A 20228-nucleotide genomic window follows, 5' to 3' on the forward strand; every position below is an offset into this window, starting at 1 on the left:
TTTAACACAGATTTGTAAAGAAAACATGCCCTCCAAACCTCCGGCTCACAGGTATGAAAGGCATGTTTTTTAAAACATTTTTGGTGGTTTTTCTGTTCTTTTTCTTTTTTTTTGGCATCTTTTCTTTTAAAAATTTTGAAGATTAAATGAAATTGATGATTTCTTTTTTCTTTCAATTTTTTTTGTGGTAAAAAAGAGGCTCATTTTGTTTTAAAATTTTTTTTTAATTTTTTTTTTTTTTTTTTAATTTTTTGAGACTTTAATTTTTTTCTTATTAAATTAAGATATTTTTCTTTGGGAAATCTTTGTTGATTTTTAATGAACACATTCTTCCAAAATAAAAATCAACAAAATTACACAATTTATTAAAGCCAGAAGCTTAAAAAAAAAAAAAAAAAAATCAAATTTCTGACAGTCCTTCAACACACTGTATGGGATGAATGCTTCATTCATTGTCCCCAAGTCATCCAGGGAGACTCAAGAAAAAATATTTGTAGCTTTGGGGAGGATTTAAAAAAAAAAAACAGTCCCCTCCCTCCTCTGATAAATAAAGAACAGTCCTTTAGGCCTACTCTTGTTTTTGATACTATATATATTGAAGCCAGAGACGAATGATACTGATAAGTTGTGGAGAGCACTGCAGTTAATTTTCACATCGCCATCATAAGACTATCATCCCTGCTCCATCTGATTCTCCACATATGACACTAAAAAGAATACAAGTTATCACCGTGTGCAGTATATATGTAGAGATGCTGCATATATTTCTGTGATATCGCTGTCTTGTCTGTTTTATGTCAGCTGATATTACACGTGTGCAGCGACTTCAAAAGTAAAGCAGTGTTAATATCACTTTGGATATCCAATTTATTCCGTCACAATTTCCCTCTCCCATGTGTTTTGTACAGGAAAAGATGGCCCTTCAACAGAGAAGCCTCTCCAATTTATGTGTCATCATCACTGTGAGTACATGCAGAGCTATTTTTGTTTTTTCGCCTGACCATGTTGACACGCTCGCCACATTCATGTCCCGCCGTGGAGCTGGAGCTTGACAGTAAAGGGGATGTGCGGGAGAGCGGCGGGACGTTTTGATCATCTCTATGGTATATTATCTGCATAGTGTACTCGCAGCTCGCCAGCACAAGTTGCACCGCTCTCTCTTTCCCTCTGTGGGCCTCCCTGAGATACTTCAGCTTATTATCAGCGCCTTTTAAATGCTTCCCAGCGTACGCAGCTGTAGGCCCTGAAAGAGAAAGAAACGAGGAGAAATCAATAAAACGGTGCCTGTAATAAGGTGGGAGAAGGATTAAATATACATGGTAAACCCCACACATGAAAACTAATGGCGTCCTGAAGCCACAGTCAGCAGAAATCACCTAAAGGTTGAATATGAAATCAAAACATTTCCATGATTACCATGTATTAAGACTTGCAAGACACTGACAGTGTTAATTTCACAACAAATACTTTAAGCAGAAGTAGGCAGATTTTTGTTTTGTTCTTGTCATTTTTAACAATTTCTATAATGAAATTATGCAGCTGTGTTTAGTAATAATTACTGTTCTGTGGAGCGTTAAAGATCTGGCCTGTAGCTGAACTTTAACTCTTTAAATCACTGTTTGCCTCTGCGTTGGTGATAGCTGTGGCCGGAGGCGTTATGTTTTTGGGTTGTCTGTCTGTCTGTCTCCTTCTCGTGAATGCAGTCTCTCAAGAACACTTTGAGGGAAATGTCTTCAAATTTGGCACAAACATCCACTTGGATTCAAGGACGAATTGATAATATTTTGTAAATGTCAAACATCAAGGTCACTGCGACCTTGTATGTGTCTCATTTTAATGAACCCTATGTGTGAAAGAACGCCATGCAGGAATTAATTTAAATTTGAAACAAACGTTCACTTGGATTCAAGGATGAACTGATAAGATTTTGGTGGTCAAAGGTCACTGTGACCTGTTCTGTCTCATTCTCATGTTATCTCAAGAGCAGCTTGAGGGAATTTCTTCAAAATTGGCACAAACGTGGACTTGGACTCAAAGGTTAGCTGACTTGATTTTGGCGGTCAAATGTCAAAGGTGAAGGTCACTGTGACTGCGTATGTCACATTATAGTAAATGTGAATTCAACAACAGCTTGAGGGAATTTCTTTAAATTTGGCACGAAATTCCAGTTAGACTCAACGATGAACTGTGCAGGTTTTGGTGGTCAAAGGTCAAGATTACTTTGACCTTACGTCCTTTTTATCTTCTTGAATGCAATATCTGGACAACGTCTTGAGGGAGTTTCCGAAATTTGGCATAAATGTCCACTTGGACTTAATAATGAACTGATTGGATTTTGGCAGTCAAAGGAAACTATGACCTCAAAATTATATATATGTTTTTGGCTGTAACTCAATAACTCATACACTGATTAAAACAAAATTTCACAAAGAAATGGCGGCCATTATTTAAAGACATAACTCAGGAACAGACGTGGGAGACATTTGGTCGGATACTGAATTTGTGACGCTTGCCCTGAAATTGTGGTGATTGTAGAGATCTTTCGTGATGCGGGGTTTGGACAGACTTGGATGTTAACAGTAACTTGAGAGGTTCATGAAGGCATACAAACGCTTTATCGTAATCTAGTTTGTGTCTTAAGCACATTGTGTGTTGAGTAACATATTAAACCAGGAATGTATTGCCTCTTTTTGGATTCTAGTTTTCTGTGGTACCTAACATTGCGTAATATGTTGAGGTTGCCCCTGACAATATGATATATGGTGGTGTGTGTGTGTGTGTGTGTGTGTGTGTGTGTGTGTGTGTGTGTGTGTGTGTGTGTGTGTGTGTGTGTGTGTGTGTGTGTGTGCGCGCGCGCGTGCGTGCGCACACATGATGAGTAACTACCTGGCAACAGGGTACATCCTAACTACCTTATTCCACTTCAAGGCCCTTAAAAAACCTGGAATTAGTTTGTTTGTATCTAAAATTTAGGAGATTTACATCAAAGGCATTATAGGTAAAGTATTACTGTTAACTGCATACGTGTATCATCATTTTACAACATAACTGCTCAGGTGAACATGATAACCTTGTAAAATGTGCTTTCCTGACAATCAATACTTTTTACCTCAGAAAATATACTGTATATATATGTTTACCTGTCTTTTCAGACTTAGCCAAAGATTAGGTTCTCCTTGGAGAGAGCAGACGTTGGCCAAGGCCAGTGGTCCAACTTTCTCTCACAAATATGCAAACACAACCACTATATAAGTCTGGATATGTTTTCAAAACTAAAAAAAAAATGTACCTAGCTGAATCTTCGTAATCTCGGCAGTGCATTAATTATTCACTTCTGATCTGCTGTCATGTGAGTCGTGTGGATGTGAGTAAGAGTAGAATTAGTTTCATGATATGTGTGTAAAACTTGGCATCTTAGTTTAAGATTGAAGCAGTTTACAGTTGTGGCAGTGTGAGTTTTTGTCACTGTTGTTACTGGTGTTCTCATGAAACCATACTCCCTCAGTGCTTTATCACCATCATTACAAGACGGGTTTCCATTACAGATTTGCTCAAAACTTCAAATTGTCATTAAAACAGTATTGCGAGATGACTGCGTTTCCATTGAGTGATGGTTTGCGACTTCTGCGATGTTTGAAAGGTTAGCAGATTTATTTTCTATTTGCCGTTTACACGGCGACAGAAGGGGTTGAGTTTTCAAAAAACCCACTCTGAAACCCGGTTTCAAACGTTTGCGCTCTCAGGCCCCCGAAAACACTGCTATTGTGCAAACAAAAGGCCAAACTGCAACAGAAGTTTCATGCAACTTTATTGTAACTGAAGTTCATTTAATCATTTTGTATTTCAGTAGTTAACATTAGTTTTCAAGACATATATTGTGTTATTCAATATAGCTTTAAAATATTGCAATATTTTTAATATTTATTTTTTAAAAAAACAACATTTTGTCCCAGAAATAATCAGGAGACACCCTTTGCCCCTTGCTCCCTCCATCCAGTTGTCCCTCTTTGGGTCATCCACTGAAGGTCCCGGACGTGTTTACGGCCTTCAAGAGACCAAATCCAAGCTGCTGTTTCTCAAGGCCTCAGAGAGCTGAGTTTGATAATTAAGCTGCAAAGACATGGATCCTTTCTTCTTTCTCCCTTCGCTTCCTGCAGTTTAATTTATTTGGACAAAGGGCGACCTGGTGGGTAGACTGGGCAGGCTTCCAGTTTCACCAGAATGATTCAGTGGCTGCAGGAGTTCAGAGGGGTCAAACTGTTTAAGTCAATATTGCTCAGCCTGTCTGACAGCCAGCGTTACACCTTCCTGATCCATAAGGCCGGTGGACAAAGGAGGCGGCGTCCACGTCTCATCAGCGAGGGATTGTGGGCTGCTGGAGGACAGCCGCGGGACCAGAGGTGTTTGTCCGAGGGTCCCTGTAGAGCAGGCGTTACAGTGGAGGACTCACTGTTGTTGACCTAGCCCCCGGCCACGAATGTCATCAGCGAAGCCGTCAATACTACCATGTCATTGCATTTGCACTTCAAAAATATAAAGCTTGGTGGATTCTATCGCCATCGTCAGCATTTATCTGCACAGAGCTAAAGATAAACCTGGGCAACGGTATTCAAACTTCAAAATATAAATATATATATTTTTCATCACAATTATACAACTTACGGTCAAGTTTTCATCCAAATGCAGCATACATTTTTTAAAATTTCCAGAAAACTGCAAAAGAAAATAAAAATCAATGTTTGCTTCCATGCAAACAATACTGTTCCAAAAAAAAAAATTAGGAGCTGGTTTCTTTAGATGAACATCCGATGGAGCTAATTCTCTACTCCGGTGACAGTCCAGTGTCCATTGCACTTCCGTCACGGTCACGCTAATCAAAACCAACGCTGGCGAATATTCGTTTCACAAAAAAAAGGGACTGATTTGGTCTGAAATTTCAGCTTTGTTTTAAACTTTCAACTTTGTTTACAGTTTTTCAACTTTCTTTGTTTTCTTTGAAAAACTTTGTGCACCTGTTTTTATGTGCATATTAAAAGGTGGATTATTATTGTTATTATTATTATTATTATTATTATTATTATTATTATTATTATTATTATTATTATTATCCATCCACCTTTTCTATGTAATTTTCTATATCACATAAAACACCAGCATAATGACAACAATAATTATTATTAGTAGTAGTGGTAGTAGTAGTAGTCTTTGTCGTCATAGTAGTAGTAGTAGTGGTAGTAGTAGTAGTAAAAAACATACAGTTACAAAGCGCTTCTTAATAAGTTAATATACATACATTAAAATTTAAATATATTTTCTTTCATACATACATAAACGCATAGATATATACATATACATGCACTTTTTTCAAGCCTAAATTTAGATTGAAGTAAACTGCTGAAACGTTCTCACGCTGCATTTTGAATATGTTTATAAAAGTATCTTCGTAGTTTGCATTTTGTACACATAGTATTTGTCCATACGCTGTGGTAATAGCAGCAACGCACACACTCTCTGCCCTCGCAGTCCTTGTATGGGGTCAACCGTCCCATCTCTTCCCAAGCTTATGAAATGTCCCCTATCAATATTTTAGCACATCAGTTGTAACCCTTGGTAAACACATCTCCTGAAAAGTAAATTATCAGCGGACACAGTCATTGGGGATTGTCTGTCTGCGACGCTGTCAAAGCTTTCTCTCTTGTGTTTGCTCTATCTCACACTCTGTCAATTCCATCTACGAGAGGCGGACCAATCGAATCCAGCCAAAGCTCTTGTTGAGGATTTTTCAAACTAAACAATGCCCTGGGCGTATTGTATTCTCCGGAGAACTGTTGGCCAAAGTAAGATGTGCTTCAGTTCCCAGAAAGCTCAGCATTGTACAGTTACATTACACAAGCAGTGTTGATTTGACCCTTTAATGAGTCTAAACGTACGTACATCTGTAGTATAGCGAGGAACTCTGTTAAATCTCCATCATTGTGGAACGTGCTCATCGTGATTTCCACTCCCACAGTCAGCCATGAGTGGATGTAGAAACATCCATAATCGCCTGTTTGCATATTGATCACCACTCACCTCAGGGACTGTTTGATGCATTTTACACGCTTTTCATTTTTATTTTTTGGGATATGGAGAAAGTCTTATCAGGATAATTTTTTTCATATCAGTCGATATCGATATTTTGCACAATATACATCAAATCACTATTTCTGTCAAGCTTAAAGGATCCCTTTGACTCCTAAGTGAGATATGAAGATATCATAACCAGTGATGCACGATAACAATTTTTTTGTGTTGTTTTTTATTTCCTCTAAAAGACATAGTGGCATCATGACAAAGTCCTGGCATTTAAAGGGCTAAGATTAGGAAATAATGAATATTTGATATTTATGATTGGAACTAATGTTGGTTAAAAGAATTACTGATTTATTTATTATTATTATTACATTTATTTATTATTATTATTTATTATTTAGAAATCTGTGACATTGCAAAAGTACTTTTAAAATGGAGATTCTGTCTTATTATTAGGACTGTCAGACAATTAAAAATGTATTGTAGTTACATGCTATGTGATTAATCATATATCTATTATATATATATATATATATATATATATATATATATATATATATATATATATATATATATATATATATATATATATATATATATATATATTTATATATATATATTATCACATCATGTTAAGTATGAGCTTTGGCGGTGCTGGTCGTAGGATTTTGCTGGACAGAGCCAGGCTAGCTGTTTCCTCTTGTTTCCAGTCTTTGTGCTAAGCTACGCTAACAGACAGACATGAGAGGGGTATCAGTTTTCTCGTCTAATCATCTGCAGGACAGCAAATCAGCGTATTTCCCAAATGTCAAACTACTCGTGGAAGAACTCGGCTGTGTCTGTGATCAGGGATTTGGCCTGTTTGTTGCAGCTCTGTTTCACAGACTTACTGCAGATATGTTACGTTTCTGTACGCTGCAGCTGATCAGCGGCTGCTGGAAAAGACCTGCAGAGCTTCATCACACTGAGATGAGGATGTTCATCAGTGCGTGAAGTTACAGGCAGAAGTTAGCACGCAGAATGATTACCTTTTAATCTTGGAAAGAGCTTAAAATCACAGATCATCAATTTATAGCCGGTCTTTGCCAACCTGAAGTCTGATGGTGCTCATTCATTTTGTAAAATAGTATTGATGTGAAAAAATGAAGAACCATTTTTAGTTTTAAAAATATTTATAGCTTGGTGTGAAATAGTGAGCATTCGGCACGCTAACCAGGAGAAGGGAGAAGAGTTCTGGCCTGATGTGAAATATTGTGCTTCTGATTCTCCACATGAAAAAAGATGAGACAGAAACTGAGCATCAGGAGAAAATATATATCTCTGATATTAGGTTTAACCCTTTAAAAACTGAATCAACATCACTTGTTTTGTGCTGCCTCCATGTCGGACGCTGATGCTTCACTGACAGAGTGGCTGTATTTGACGACCTGTGTTGTTGCTGGCTGCCCCTAAAACTTACACACCTGGTCTGTGACGCTGAAAACACTAACAAAGCGGTCGTATTTTACAAACTAGGAGTAAGAATGGGCTGGGTAAAATCACTGAATAAAGCAGTTTTACATTAAAAAAATAGCGCATTTCGGCTCTTTGCAGTAGAGCTTCTGCCTACAGTGACCAACACGAATGTACCAATCTAGCGCCAGTGTAGAAACACGGCAGTGCAACATGGCGATCTCTGTAGATGATGACAAAAAATGACAAAACGATTCTTATGTTCAGGTGATTATACTTTAAAAAAACAGACTTATTATATTAAATTGTATCCTCTTAAATCTCGCACGCTGCAGCTTTAAAGGAGAGGAGGCGAGAAAACCTTCCAGAAAGCAGGAAATATCGCCGCGCTACAGTATGTATCATCACAACAATTAAGAGCGAGGCGGCAGGGCTAAAAGGAAAGTCTGGAGTGACTAAGTCCGTCTCGGGGTTTGTGCAGGTACATCTTCACGCTCTGCCGGGTCTCGTTCAGACAGGAGAGATGACCCAGAGTCAGGCCAAAATGTTTACTGGCAGATGTGTTTTAAAGGAGCTCTCCTTAGCTGGTCATGGCAGCGGAAAATACCCTGCTGTTCGGTGCATCTGCAATTCGCTGCTCTTCCCAATTCCACCTACAAAATCCTGACCTTTTAAAGAAATGATGGATGAGCTGGCCACGCTACTGTTTCTTCCCCTTTCTCATCTTTTTGTTTTCTTTCTTTTCCTTTTTTTTTTTTTTATTTCTCGTTCCATTGAAGATTGAAGCTCTGTCTATGTTAGGCTCCGAGGCAAATTCTGCCCCTCCTTTGCTCACTGTTTCAAATCACTTTAAAGTCTGATGCAGGCTTTGGCCAGAGCCCTTTGGCACTTGGCTTCTGTGCAGCGGTTCGCGTCAGGAGCTACGATTTGTGATTTGCAGATGACATGAGCAATGCCTCGCTTGTGGCTGTGGAGGTGGTTTTTCTAAAGCAAAGTCAGTAATGTGCGATCTGATGTGACTGCGGCTTCACATCTCCACCACTGATACATTGATTCAGCTGCTAAAAACACCGTTTTCTGTCTTTTTTGAAAAAATACTCCGCATACCATATTTATGATTTTGTGTGTGTGTTCTGCACATCTGGGTTAACCCTTTGAAACCCGGATCAACATCATTTATCTTGAGTTGTGTTCAGTGTTTTAAACCCATGAAATCTACATAAATAGGTTTGCTTTCTTTTGAAAACATCCGGAAAGAGGCAACAAGTAACTTGGCAAGATGTGCAGGAAATTAGTAGATTTGAAAAATAATAATTGAAGAATCCAATTCCAAAAAAACTACAATTATAATCATAATTATATATCTAAAATTATTTTACAGAAATGTTATTAAAGCACTTTTTGACTCAGGTCATTTCCATGTTTTTTGTTTGTTTTTGGTAGTATTATTTTATTTTACTTTTGTTTTAGTTTGGTATGTTTTGCTTTGCTTTGTTTCTAATGTTTGAGTAAATTTCTTGTACTTTTTATTTATTCATTCATTTATTTTGCTATTTTTTCTGTCATTTCTTCTTCAGTTGCTGTTGCTCTTCAAAAGACATCAAACCAATATGCATTCCTTTCAAAGAGTTCAATCACATTTTCATTAAAGAGTATTTTTGTATGTGGTGGATGAAGTACTGAGATCTTTTGCTTTAGTAAAAGTAACAGTACTACGGTATAAAAATAATCTACAAAAGCCCTGCATTCAAAGTTCTATTTAAGCACAAAAGTCCTGCATTAAAATATACTAAAGTGACAATGGCCCATTTGAGAAATCGTATTACAGTAGTGCCGGATTATTATTGACGTAGTCATGGAGAGCTCTGCTGATAATTTGGCTCCCAGTTTAAAGCTCCTGAACACTGAAGGAATTCTCACCGGGAGAAGTTTCAGCTGGTTGAAACGCCACAAAATCTCCCAAAATTTTATGCACTGCCTCTTTAAATTAGTTTTTTCACCTCAACAAAATCTGTATTTTTGAATTCACATTGTCCCCGCGTAGCTTCAACATCAGCTCAGATCAACTCAGACTCTGAAACAGAAACAGATTCACACATCAGGAAGAATCACAGCGATACACTGAAATCTGAAGAGCTGATTTAAATTTAGAAAAGCTATAACCACTAGTCTTAACCTATGTTCACTTTATATCTAAATGTTAGGTTTATTTAAAATTTAGTTATATGAACTTATTTTTGCGTAATTGTGCCAACTTAAAAATGACAGGTTTAATTCAATCAATCTTTCTATGTTTTGGTAACTTTAGTAAACCAAGTTTACTTTGCTATATGTGTTTATTCCTGGCTATGTTTGCAAAATAGTCAATCCTATTTTAGTTTTTTTAAACATTTTAACAAAACAGAACTCCTTTTTGTGATGATGAGTTTAAGTCCGACGAACTCGGTTGCTCATACTTTGAAAAAACAAGTTTTAATTAAATAAACACAGCTACATTTTAAGAAACACTTAGATATTAAGAAAAGTTAAACAAAGATTAACAGTTATATTTACCTTCTTTTTTCAAGGCAGTCGGTTTCCAACATTAAGTCAGATCGAGTGGTGAGATTTTAGCGTGAGTATTGATTTACAAAAATACAGAGTATCTGGAACACATGACAAGAAAAGGTGGCACCATAACAGAGCAAATGAGTAAATGAAATGTCAGTCCAAATGATACGTAATTATCTGATGTCTCAGAGGTGCATTTGGAGAAATCGGGAGGAAATGGGGCAAAGAAATCGCCGGTGAGGCCTTTCTTAAGTCCATCAGCGGCTAAGTGCCTCTTTACCTCCTTCAACCACTGGAGACGAGGGGGGAAAATGACCTTCTGGTATTACGGACGGGGAGAAACTAACCAAACACACGTCACTCATAAAAGACACACTTTTTTCCTTTTTTTTTTTTTTTTTACTATACTTACTGAGCAGCTCAACAGTCGGGAAGCACTTTTCTCTTCCACTGTCAGAGTGATGAAAAGGTTGCTCTCCCAGAGAAAATAAAAATGGCGAGGGGGACAGATGTGATCTCGGTTCTGAGTCTCTCCATCAGCCCCGTGGATGCCGCTCAGACACCCCTGGGATCTGCGGAAACATCTGGAAAGAATTGTCAATGGGATTGATACAGTACCTAGAGTAATAAAAAATGAATTTCCCTTCCTCGATGTAAACACAAATGACCTGAGCTATGATGCATTTGCTCAGATCCGCTTTGATCCCCCCCTCCCCCCTCCGTATCTGTGTCTCCCCCACTCTCCGTCTCATGTGCCGTGCACACAGTTTGAGTAAAGTCGATAATTGCAAATAGTCCCGCGGATTGTGCGGATTCAGCCTCGGCGTTGGGAAAACGCCCAAATGACTGAAGCGCGGCTGATCCTAAACACCTGTTTAAAGGCGTCTTAATATCGGAATCTGAAAAGCAGATGGCGCATTATTACTTTCCGATAGAGATATAACAAGCAGTAAAGCTGCTGTACAATCTTTTGAACAGCCTGCGCGGACGGCTAGACAAGTAAAAGAGAAGTGATACATTAAACATGAATTGTTGGAAGGACACAGACTACATAAAAGCATGCGGTGACAGGGTCACAGGCATCGTGGGCGACGTGAGTGGAGGGGACAGATTTGCAGAGAGTCTTTTAATGTGCGCGCTTGTGCTTAACATTGTTTAGAGCTCAGTGATTTGAGATTACTACCACGGGGGGCGGCCCGGGGGCATTTTTATGATGAGCTTTGGAGAATGTCGCCAATAAATCGCTGGGCTCTTTAAGGTGGCCGCGGCTTTCTTCTGCAGCAGGGGCGTTTCTAGGATTCGAGGACGCTGGGGGCTATATTTTGATGCTTTTTTGAAATGCTTTTTAATGCACTGTGGCACGTTATTTACCCTGAAAAACTTTGATTATGAATTGTGATATCAAAAATATTAATAGTTTTTAGTAATTAGTACTGAGTAGAGTTTGAAAAATAGTCAAAATAGAACCAAACTAAATGCATTTATTCAGGTATAAGTATGGACTGAATGGCAGATAATAATATTCAAGGCTTGTTATCATGAATAGAGATGGTGGGGGGACATGTCAAATAATTCTTTAAGCACTGGAGAGGGACTTATGTTTATTTATTTATTTATTTATTCATTGTTTTGCGTAGAGGAGGCGCTTCCAGCTTTTAATGCTTTTGTATTTATTTTAATGCCCAAATATAAAGAATGTTTTCCTTAAAACATTTTTCAGATTTTTCTTTTCTTTTTTTAATTGTTTTTTTTCTTTAAAACATTTTGCAATTTCTTCTTTAAACATCTTTCTTTTTTTTAAAAAAAAGAACCAATGGCTTTTTTCACCCTTAAAACATTTTTGGCTTTTTTGGGGGGATGGGGGGATGGGGAGTGGGTTCCTCCCATAAAAATGGTGATTTTTTTGTTGTGTTCTAAAATTTTTGGTGATTTTTAATGAAAACACAGCTTCCAAATCGTAAAAAATAATGCCAAAGTCACTTATCAAAGCCCGAAACTGTAAAAATTAGATATTCACATTACTGACAGTCCACGAACACATCATGTGCGACAAACGCTTTGTGTATTTTCCCGAATCACTCAGAGAGGCTCAAGGAAAAAGTATTTGTTGCTTTGGGGAGGGTCAATATAAAACAAAACCCAGCCACCTCCTCCTCTGATAAATAGAGAACAGTCCCTTAGGCCTACTCTCGTATATGTGTATATGCACGTTTGGATTCGTGGCTATTTATAAAACATTCGGACGCTCAGGTTTAGTGACGCCACTGTTCTGCAGGGAAAATCTCTTCCATCACACTTGAGGTTCTGCTTATTCAGATGGTGATGTTCGAAAACTACGTAGCATTTCTGACAGATTCAGGTTTTAAAGCCCACATCAGTAATCTCCACCCGTGGTTCTTCCCACAGAGGAGCCGCTCTGCTGCTAAGCTGTCAGCGAGGTGTTTAAGTTGTGGCCTTGAAAGTTGTGCTAAGAGCCCCGGTTGGGCTCGTGCTCCGCGAGTGATTCGTGGGATACGAGTCCAACCCGCCAGCCCGCCTCCAGGGACCTCTTCATTATCTGTCATTAAATGTTTTTAAGTTTGCATAATTGATCTTCTCCAATAAGTCGTCATTGATTTATGGAGGTCTGGGCTGAAGGAGGAACTGGTTAAAAATTCATAACCCTGCTACGCGTCTTCACAATCCATTAGCTGCTCCTGGACCCAGAGTCCTTCCATTGATTGACCTTGTGCCGAGAATCTCATGGACTCTGCATTTTTCCCTCTTTTATTGCACTGTGGGAAGAGTTATGTTTCAGCTTTTTCCCCAGACAGGTCTTACTTTGATTTTCTCCCTCTCTCCATCGCTGTCTCTCTGTCTCACCCTCCCTCTGTCTCCTGTTTCTCCTCCTCCATCTAAACTGAAGACCTTACTCGGAGACGATGAATAAATAAAGCATGTTCCATAAACAGCTTTCCACTATTATTTAAGCTTCCAGGACCTCGCACTCTGACAGCCTGCTTTCCCCGCCATCAAATTCAAGTGTGTAAATTTTCTAAAAGGCTCTGAATGTTTTATGATGATTTCAGGGAATGATGGAGTAATAGCTGAATAGTGAAGCTATTACTTTTAATATTTATATTGAGTGCTTTGAATCATTAATGTGACAGGATGTAAAATCAGAGCTGCGGGACGTATGTGCTTCACAGCCACAGCCACTTGGCAAAAAATATTTGTTTTCCTGAGCAGCCCGCTCCAAACTGTTGTGAGCGACCCGTCGGTGCGCGCGGGGGGTGACACGCTCTTCCATTAATTTTAATCTCACCTTGAGAAAAGGCCATTCTTGGAAAGCATTAGTTTGAGTACGTCTGACAGAAATTGCAACAAATCTTTGAGTGTTTGTAACTCAAAGGTCAAGTTATCTCAATGCTTTTGGTCTGAACCTCTTTTATCTCCTCAGGGGTAGCATTACGGAGTGATGTTTGACGTATGAAACAGTAAACGTCTGGAAGTCATTTAAATTCTGAATTTAAAAAAAGATTAGAAATGTTTAACCCTCATGGTAAATTAAAATTATGAGATACATATTGTGACGTACTGTCTCGTAATTATGACTCAATAGTAAACATCTTACTTTGGATTTTAGAATTTGGATTTAAAGTGTAGAAAATAGATTCAAAAAATACTATAATTCGTAATCATTTCTAATTACCATGACCATTGAGATTTTCTAATTTATTAACTGTTATTCCCTTTAGTTGCAAATAGGCTTTCATAAAATGTAAGCATGTTGGATTAATAAGATAAATTATGCAAAGTGGTATCAGTTTTGAAGCTGCTCATTTCCACGAGAAAAAGAAAACAAAAACAAGATGAAAAGTTAGAGATTACAAAAATGGTAAGTAAAGGTGAATAGACACTTATACAAAGTTATTTTTATTATAAATCAAAAGACTTCTCAAGTCAAAACTATAATTCAAAAATATGAAATAAGTCAAAGTTTGAGGTAGTTTCTCCTAAATGGATAAAAAAAATAATTTTAATCTTTTGAACGCTGAACTAAAAAGTCAAAATGATCTGAATTATTAATATTATGTAAGAAGCGTTGAGAGGTTTGAACACCAAGTCTGTGTTTTTGCCCCAAATAGTTCCAAGTCTAAAAATGAATGCAACCTTGCGTTGTGTCAGTCATGTTTATACAGCAACTTTTGATCGTCATCAGAGTTTTTCAGAACAGTTTTGATATTTTTGGACGCATCCAAAGCATCATTACACATCAAAAGCCTTTAGGCAGTTTTTTGGCTGAAGAAGCAGTAAAGAAAATGTGGTGTGACCTTCAGAGAAATGACCTCTATATGTTTTTTTCTTGACACTAATTGTCTTCCATAAAGTCATAACACTTAAATTTAGTAAATTATTTTTTTCTTTCTTTTGTTTTTTTGCCTTAAATTGTGTCATGTGCATTAAGCCACTTTGTAGCACAAAGATTTTACATAAAAAAAGATAATTTCTCATATTTTCGGCGAATCTTAAGTATTTTCATTTTTCATAATTCCTATGTTATTATCAGTTTTTCCATTTTCTTGGTCAAAATGGGCCCCCATACAATTGTTCCCACAATATATTGTTAAGTAGAAGGACAGATTTCACACCATATTAACTGTCACGAAAATAGTTGACGAGTTAATCTCAAACATATTTGTATTAATTTAATTACGTCTCACAAATAGTAAATAAAGAGAAATGAGAGATTGACCCGTGACATTAGTGATCAGCTGATACTGACAGAGGTTAGGTGATAGTGTGGCGTCTGTGCAGATGTGCGGCCTTGGTTTTTTTGGTGTTGTTTTGTCCCTTTCGCACAGGGAGCTTCACTCTGTGTGTCTTGTGCTGTTCGGAGCTCAGCAGTTAAAGGCCAGTTTATTCTTGCGGGTATCAGGCAGCCTTGTCCTGAGGGAACGAGCTCTTTCATGCACAGTTAGTGCACTTGACTCAGCATGGAGATGCTTTCAGATGGAAAAGCCATGTTTAGAGGACGTCTTATGAGACATTAGAGCACTACTGTTCCATTGTTTTAGCTCTTCCTAAATGTCACTTTCCTCTCCTGAGCCTGCCCTTCACCACACTGTTGTGGGACACGTCACAGAGAAAGGCCGTCTCTCGGCTCCCACTGAGGGTCCATTTGAAGAGAGGAGCAGATTGTAAACTCACCGCTCTGGCCATTACTGTCGTCTTTCTCTGTTTACTTTCTGTGCAATATTTAGTGAAAGAAAAGCAGGACAAATCTGACACATTATGGCCTCTTTGGTACATCTTTGTAAAGTTATTACTACATTTTCTTAATCCAAATTCTTAAATGTTTGGTTTTGTTTTCATGTTGTAAATTTTATTTTGATATTGGGAATTTCTTCAAATTTGGCGCAAATGTTCACTTGGACACAGTGATGAACTGATGAGAATTTGGTGGTCAAAGGTCAAGTTCACTGGGACCTTGTGTCCATTTCATTCTCGTGAATGTGATATCCAAATAAGGTAACAACGTTATCTAGCAAAGGCTGTGAGGGAATATCCTCAAGTTTGGCACAAACGTCCACTTGGACTTAGTGATAAACTGATTAGACTTTAGTAGTCAAAGGCCAGAGTGATCTCACGTCTGTCTTATTCTTGTTAAAATGTTATTTAGTGAAGGCCGTGAGGGAATATCCTCAAATTTGGCACAAACGACCACTTGGACTCAGGAACGAGATTAATAGAATTTTGTAGTTGAAGGTCACGGTCACTGTGACACCATCTCTTGTTTTCTTGTGAATGCTATATCTCAAGAATACCTTGAGGGAATTTTTTTCAAATTTAGCACAAACATACTATTATTTGGCCATATCAGATATTAGTGGTCAAAGGTCAAGGTCACTGTGGAGTTGTCCGTCTCATTGTTTCCACACATTATTTCATGAACACTTGGAATTTTTTTTTCAAATTTGACGCAAACATTCACTTGGACTCAGTGATTAGAATTTGGTGGTCAAAGGTCACTGTGACCTTACGTCCATCTCATTCTCATGAACATGTCTAAAGAAGGCCTCAAAAGAATTTTGTTAAATTTGGCACAAACGTCCAAATTTAAGTTATTCGAAACTGGTGATCAAAGGTTACTATGACCTTGTGTCCATCTCATTCTGTCGCATTCTCATCAAAGTCATAACTCAAGAACACCTTGAGAGGATTCCTTTAAATTTGACACAAACATCCACTTTTCACTGTGATCACACAAAACATGTTTGTGGCAATAACTCAAGAATTCATGCGCTCACATAGATACACATTTAACGCAAATGTCTAATAGGATAAAATGATTTTCTATCCGAAAGGTCAATGATCAGTTTTGCTGTGACATCATAAAGTTCTGCAGAAACACTTTATTTGTCCATTGCTGAGTGTCATATTTTAGGAACAGAAGTGGAGACATTTGGTCAAATACTGAATCTTAAAACTGTGCTGATTGTAGAGATCGTCTGTGCTGCTGGAGGGAGGATGTGTGTGAAGCATCTTTATTTTCACACACATGAATGTAAACTGTAAGTGCAACTTGACTGGCTCACTGAGTCACAGCTCCAAAGCGCTAATTCTAGTTTTCTGATTAGTTCAGGTTAATGACGACACTTGTTGGCTATAAGATTATTTTTCTAATTCAAGACCCAAAGGGAAGTCTGGAAAAGACATCAAGTTCTTCCTACTTTTACTTTATGTTACGACTGTTTCTGTTCATCAAATATCAAAACTACATTCTAAAAATAACATGCACAGCGCCAAAATAGTCCCATCTGTAGTTATTGCAGAAAGAGAACAACCTTCAGTCTTTGAATTTAAAAATACTTTTAAGCAGAATAATCCATATATATGAAAATATTACAGCCTGAGTGGAGTCAAGAGGTCTTTTTCTTTTAATAAAATGGGAGCCGCTCTGTTTGTACTGATGTGTATATGGCCTTGGACTGACAAAGATATCTGTCAGTGGGCTGTTTCATAAATTTTCAGACTTAATAGCACCTATCAGCAGTGGAAGCCGAGGCAAACTGGAAATGCATAAGCAATGACATGCAATACATAGCTATGTGGAGTCTGGGTGTGTTTGAGGATGTGGGGAGAGGACAGAGACGAGCCGAACTCAATAACTCTCAGTGCTTCTTTAAGTTCATGTTTATCCACTTAGAATAGCAATTGAAAACCGACTGTTGCGGACTGTGAGTGGTGGAAGTGCTGACCCGATGCAGCAGGCGCAGACGAGTTTCAAAATGAGATTAGATTTACAACAAGTGTCGGGGTGCGTGCCCCCTCCTCCGCCTCGTAATGCTGTTTTAGGAGAGCAGTAATGACTTGTGTGGATTCAAATGTTGGTATAATTGAGAAAGAGATGGCGTGACTGGAACAGATGTTTCATATAGACTTCTCCTCAGACGTCTGTGAGCGGGCGTGTGTTTGTGTTTGGTAAATCTATACTCACGGGGACAGATTCTGACAGTTAGATGTTTTTGTGAAGACATTTTTGGATTGATTTTGGGGCTGCTGGTTCAGGTGAGTTCCAGGGTTACGGTGGTTACTGGTGAGCTACTAGGCCATGAATGTATTTTAATGTAATACAATGTCCGCATATATAACATTGAGGCTGCAGGTATGTATGTGTGGATACATGAGAGGACGGCAGTGTCATCTTAGTGCACATTAACTACACAAATACTTCTTGGTTTAGTTGTGCATGTGTAGGACTTGAAATCACAAAACTCCTCAGTAATTAAACCTTTGAAATTTAGTAGTGCTGCATTCAGATGCCTTTCAAAAGCATTTAAAATAAAACCAAAAACATGGGGAAAAGGGTCCATCAGCAACTGAAATGGCCTGCAAGTTGGAAAAAAGGTGACCTAAGAATTAGCAAAAATACAAGAGAAACGGGGGGAAATATCAAGAGAATTATATTGTAGTTATATATTTAAATCTGTTTTTATTTTAGCACTTTTTTGAGGTTATTTCTTGCTTTTGTTCTTTTGAGGGGTTTTTTGTTGTTGTTTTTGCTAATTTTAGTTTTCTTGTAGCTTTTTACTAATTTCTTGCAGATTTCTGGGTCATTTCTTATTAAGTTGCTCATTGCCTTCTGTTCATGTTTTTGAAAGAAACCAAGCCAATTTGCTCAAGTTTCAAAGGGTTAAGAAACAAGCATACTTTTTCAGTGTCCCATCCTATGTGTATTTGCTTTGTGGTCATCCAAAATCTGTTTTCAGCAGAGTAGACCAGACATGTGTGATTATACAAATACGTAAACACAACCAGTAAATCAGGAGGTGTTACTTGATATATGAGACAAATCAATTTAAGCTACAAAACTGGACAAACCCAGCTGCACTGAATGCAAAACTAGTACATATTACACATCCATTAAATAAACTGCCAAAACTGATGCAGCAGAGGCCGAGAGACCCTGAATTCCAAAACTCCCCAAATTCTGGGTACTAAAATTCTGATAAAACATCTTTTTGTTGTCTCCATACTGCTCGTCTGAAGTAATCCAAATGTCCTGGCGTGCAGATACCGTGAGCTGTCGTTGGTGTCACGTGAGTGCGCATACGTGACTGCAGCTCCCACACTGGGAGCTACAGGCTACAACAAGGCTAAAAACATGATGCCAGTGATGTTTTTCAAAACAACTTGATATATTGGGGCTTCAGGACATTTGGATAAGTTCGGATGAGCAATATGGAGGCAACTTTTAAATCCTGGTCACCATTTTCTTCAATTGTTTGGTAGATGAGTGCAACATTTTTTCCCCGTGAACCTCCAGCAGTGTTTAGTGGACTATAAAACTTCACCCGACTTTGTGCCAAAGTAAGCGGAGTAATATAAGTCATGCGCAGCTTCTGCAGTCAACACCAATCCCCTTTTGACTATTGAGTTGGGTTTTTTTTTAAAGTTTTGGGTTTTTTTTCCCTGATTAATAATTGCACAAACTTGCACAAACAGAGGTGAAATTATGGATTTCTATTCTATAGTGAAAGGTGAAAATGTAAACATTGGGACAATTAAGCCCCCCACACGCTGTCGCTGTCTATAGCTTCGTCAGAGAAGGTGCAGAGCCCCATGCTGACATGACAGGCATGTCTCAGATCCTGTCGGGGCCCGCTGCCTCTCTCCCATGTCTTCTCCCCGTCTTCCTGTCTCACCTTCGATGGTGTCGCCTCTGACTCAGTGCCGTTTCTCAAGGCGTGTGTGAACGCACATGATAGACACACTTATAATACACAATGCTGTGACACTGACACGCCTTCTTTCTCTGTTTTACAAGTCGTACAGTAGATACACACGCACGCACACGCACATACGCACGCATGCACAAACACAGGAAGATATGTGCATGGTCTAAAGATGCTAACACCCCCTAGAAGCTACAGTCGTTGTTTCAGAACTTTAATGAAAATAACAATAAGTGACTTTTTATATATGACTGGAGCCTCACGTGTAGTTGCATTACAAAAATACATATTTTTTTTATACATACTTATTGTCATTAAAACTACAGGGATTTATTCTTCAGGGACTGTAGTATGTTGACAAAAAAATAAAGAAAATCTACCAGTTAGATTATGATGTTTCTCATGTAGCAGAAGAAACTTTTATCCATTTATTTAACATTTATGTAACCAGGTTGGTCTCATTGAGATTAAAAATTTTTCAAGAGAGACCTGGCCAACAGTCCACAGTGAAGACACAAAGCTGCAGACAGAGACACAAACAATTCGGAAGCTCTAAAATTTGCATTAAAAAAAACTATCTGTGAGTCCAAAGAGAACTTTCTGGGGGTCAGTTGTACGTCCAGGCAGGCTAAAAACATGTACATACTGTTGAATCTGCTTCTAAACCTTTCATTTTAGATTTAAAAACACTAGCTCCTTGATCCCTTTTCCCAATGTCTGTCCAAGTGTTTGGGACAGAGAGCATAAAGAGGTCCTAAAAATGCAATGAATACTGTCCGGTAACTTTTCTGTGTGATAAAATATGGAGCTATAACAAGTATTGACATGGACTGACATTGCTGCATGTAGCGCAGTCATCAGAGGTGACTGCGAGCAGACCACAAAACCAGGTGTTTTTTAGCTTGACATTGGGGTATTTTCAGCTGCAATTGCAGC

At 38.2% G+C, this 20228-nt stretch overlaps 1 protein-coding gene across 1 annotated transcript in view; it reads left to right on the top strand.

Annotated features, from left to right (window-relative positions):
- The window catches only part of znf644b (zinc finger protein 644b), a 344993-nt gene that overhangs the window by 247682 nt on the left and 77083 nt on the right, over positions 1 to 20228 (top strand). The window contains exon 3 of the transcript XR_015776686.1: positions 909 to 962. The gene's annotated coding sequence lies outside the window, so the exon portion shown is untranslated. The remainder of the gene's footprint in view (positions 1 to 908; positions 963 to 20228) is intronic.

Source organism: Plectropomus leopardus, chromosome 5 (genome assembly GCF_026936395.1).
Source record: "Plectropomus leopardus strain MGB_pleo_1.0 chromosome 5, ASM2693639v1, whole genome shotgun sequence".
Lineage (NCBI taxonomy): Eukaryota > Metazoa > Chordata > Actinopteri > Perciformes > Serranidae > Plectropomus > Plectropomus leopardus.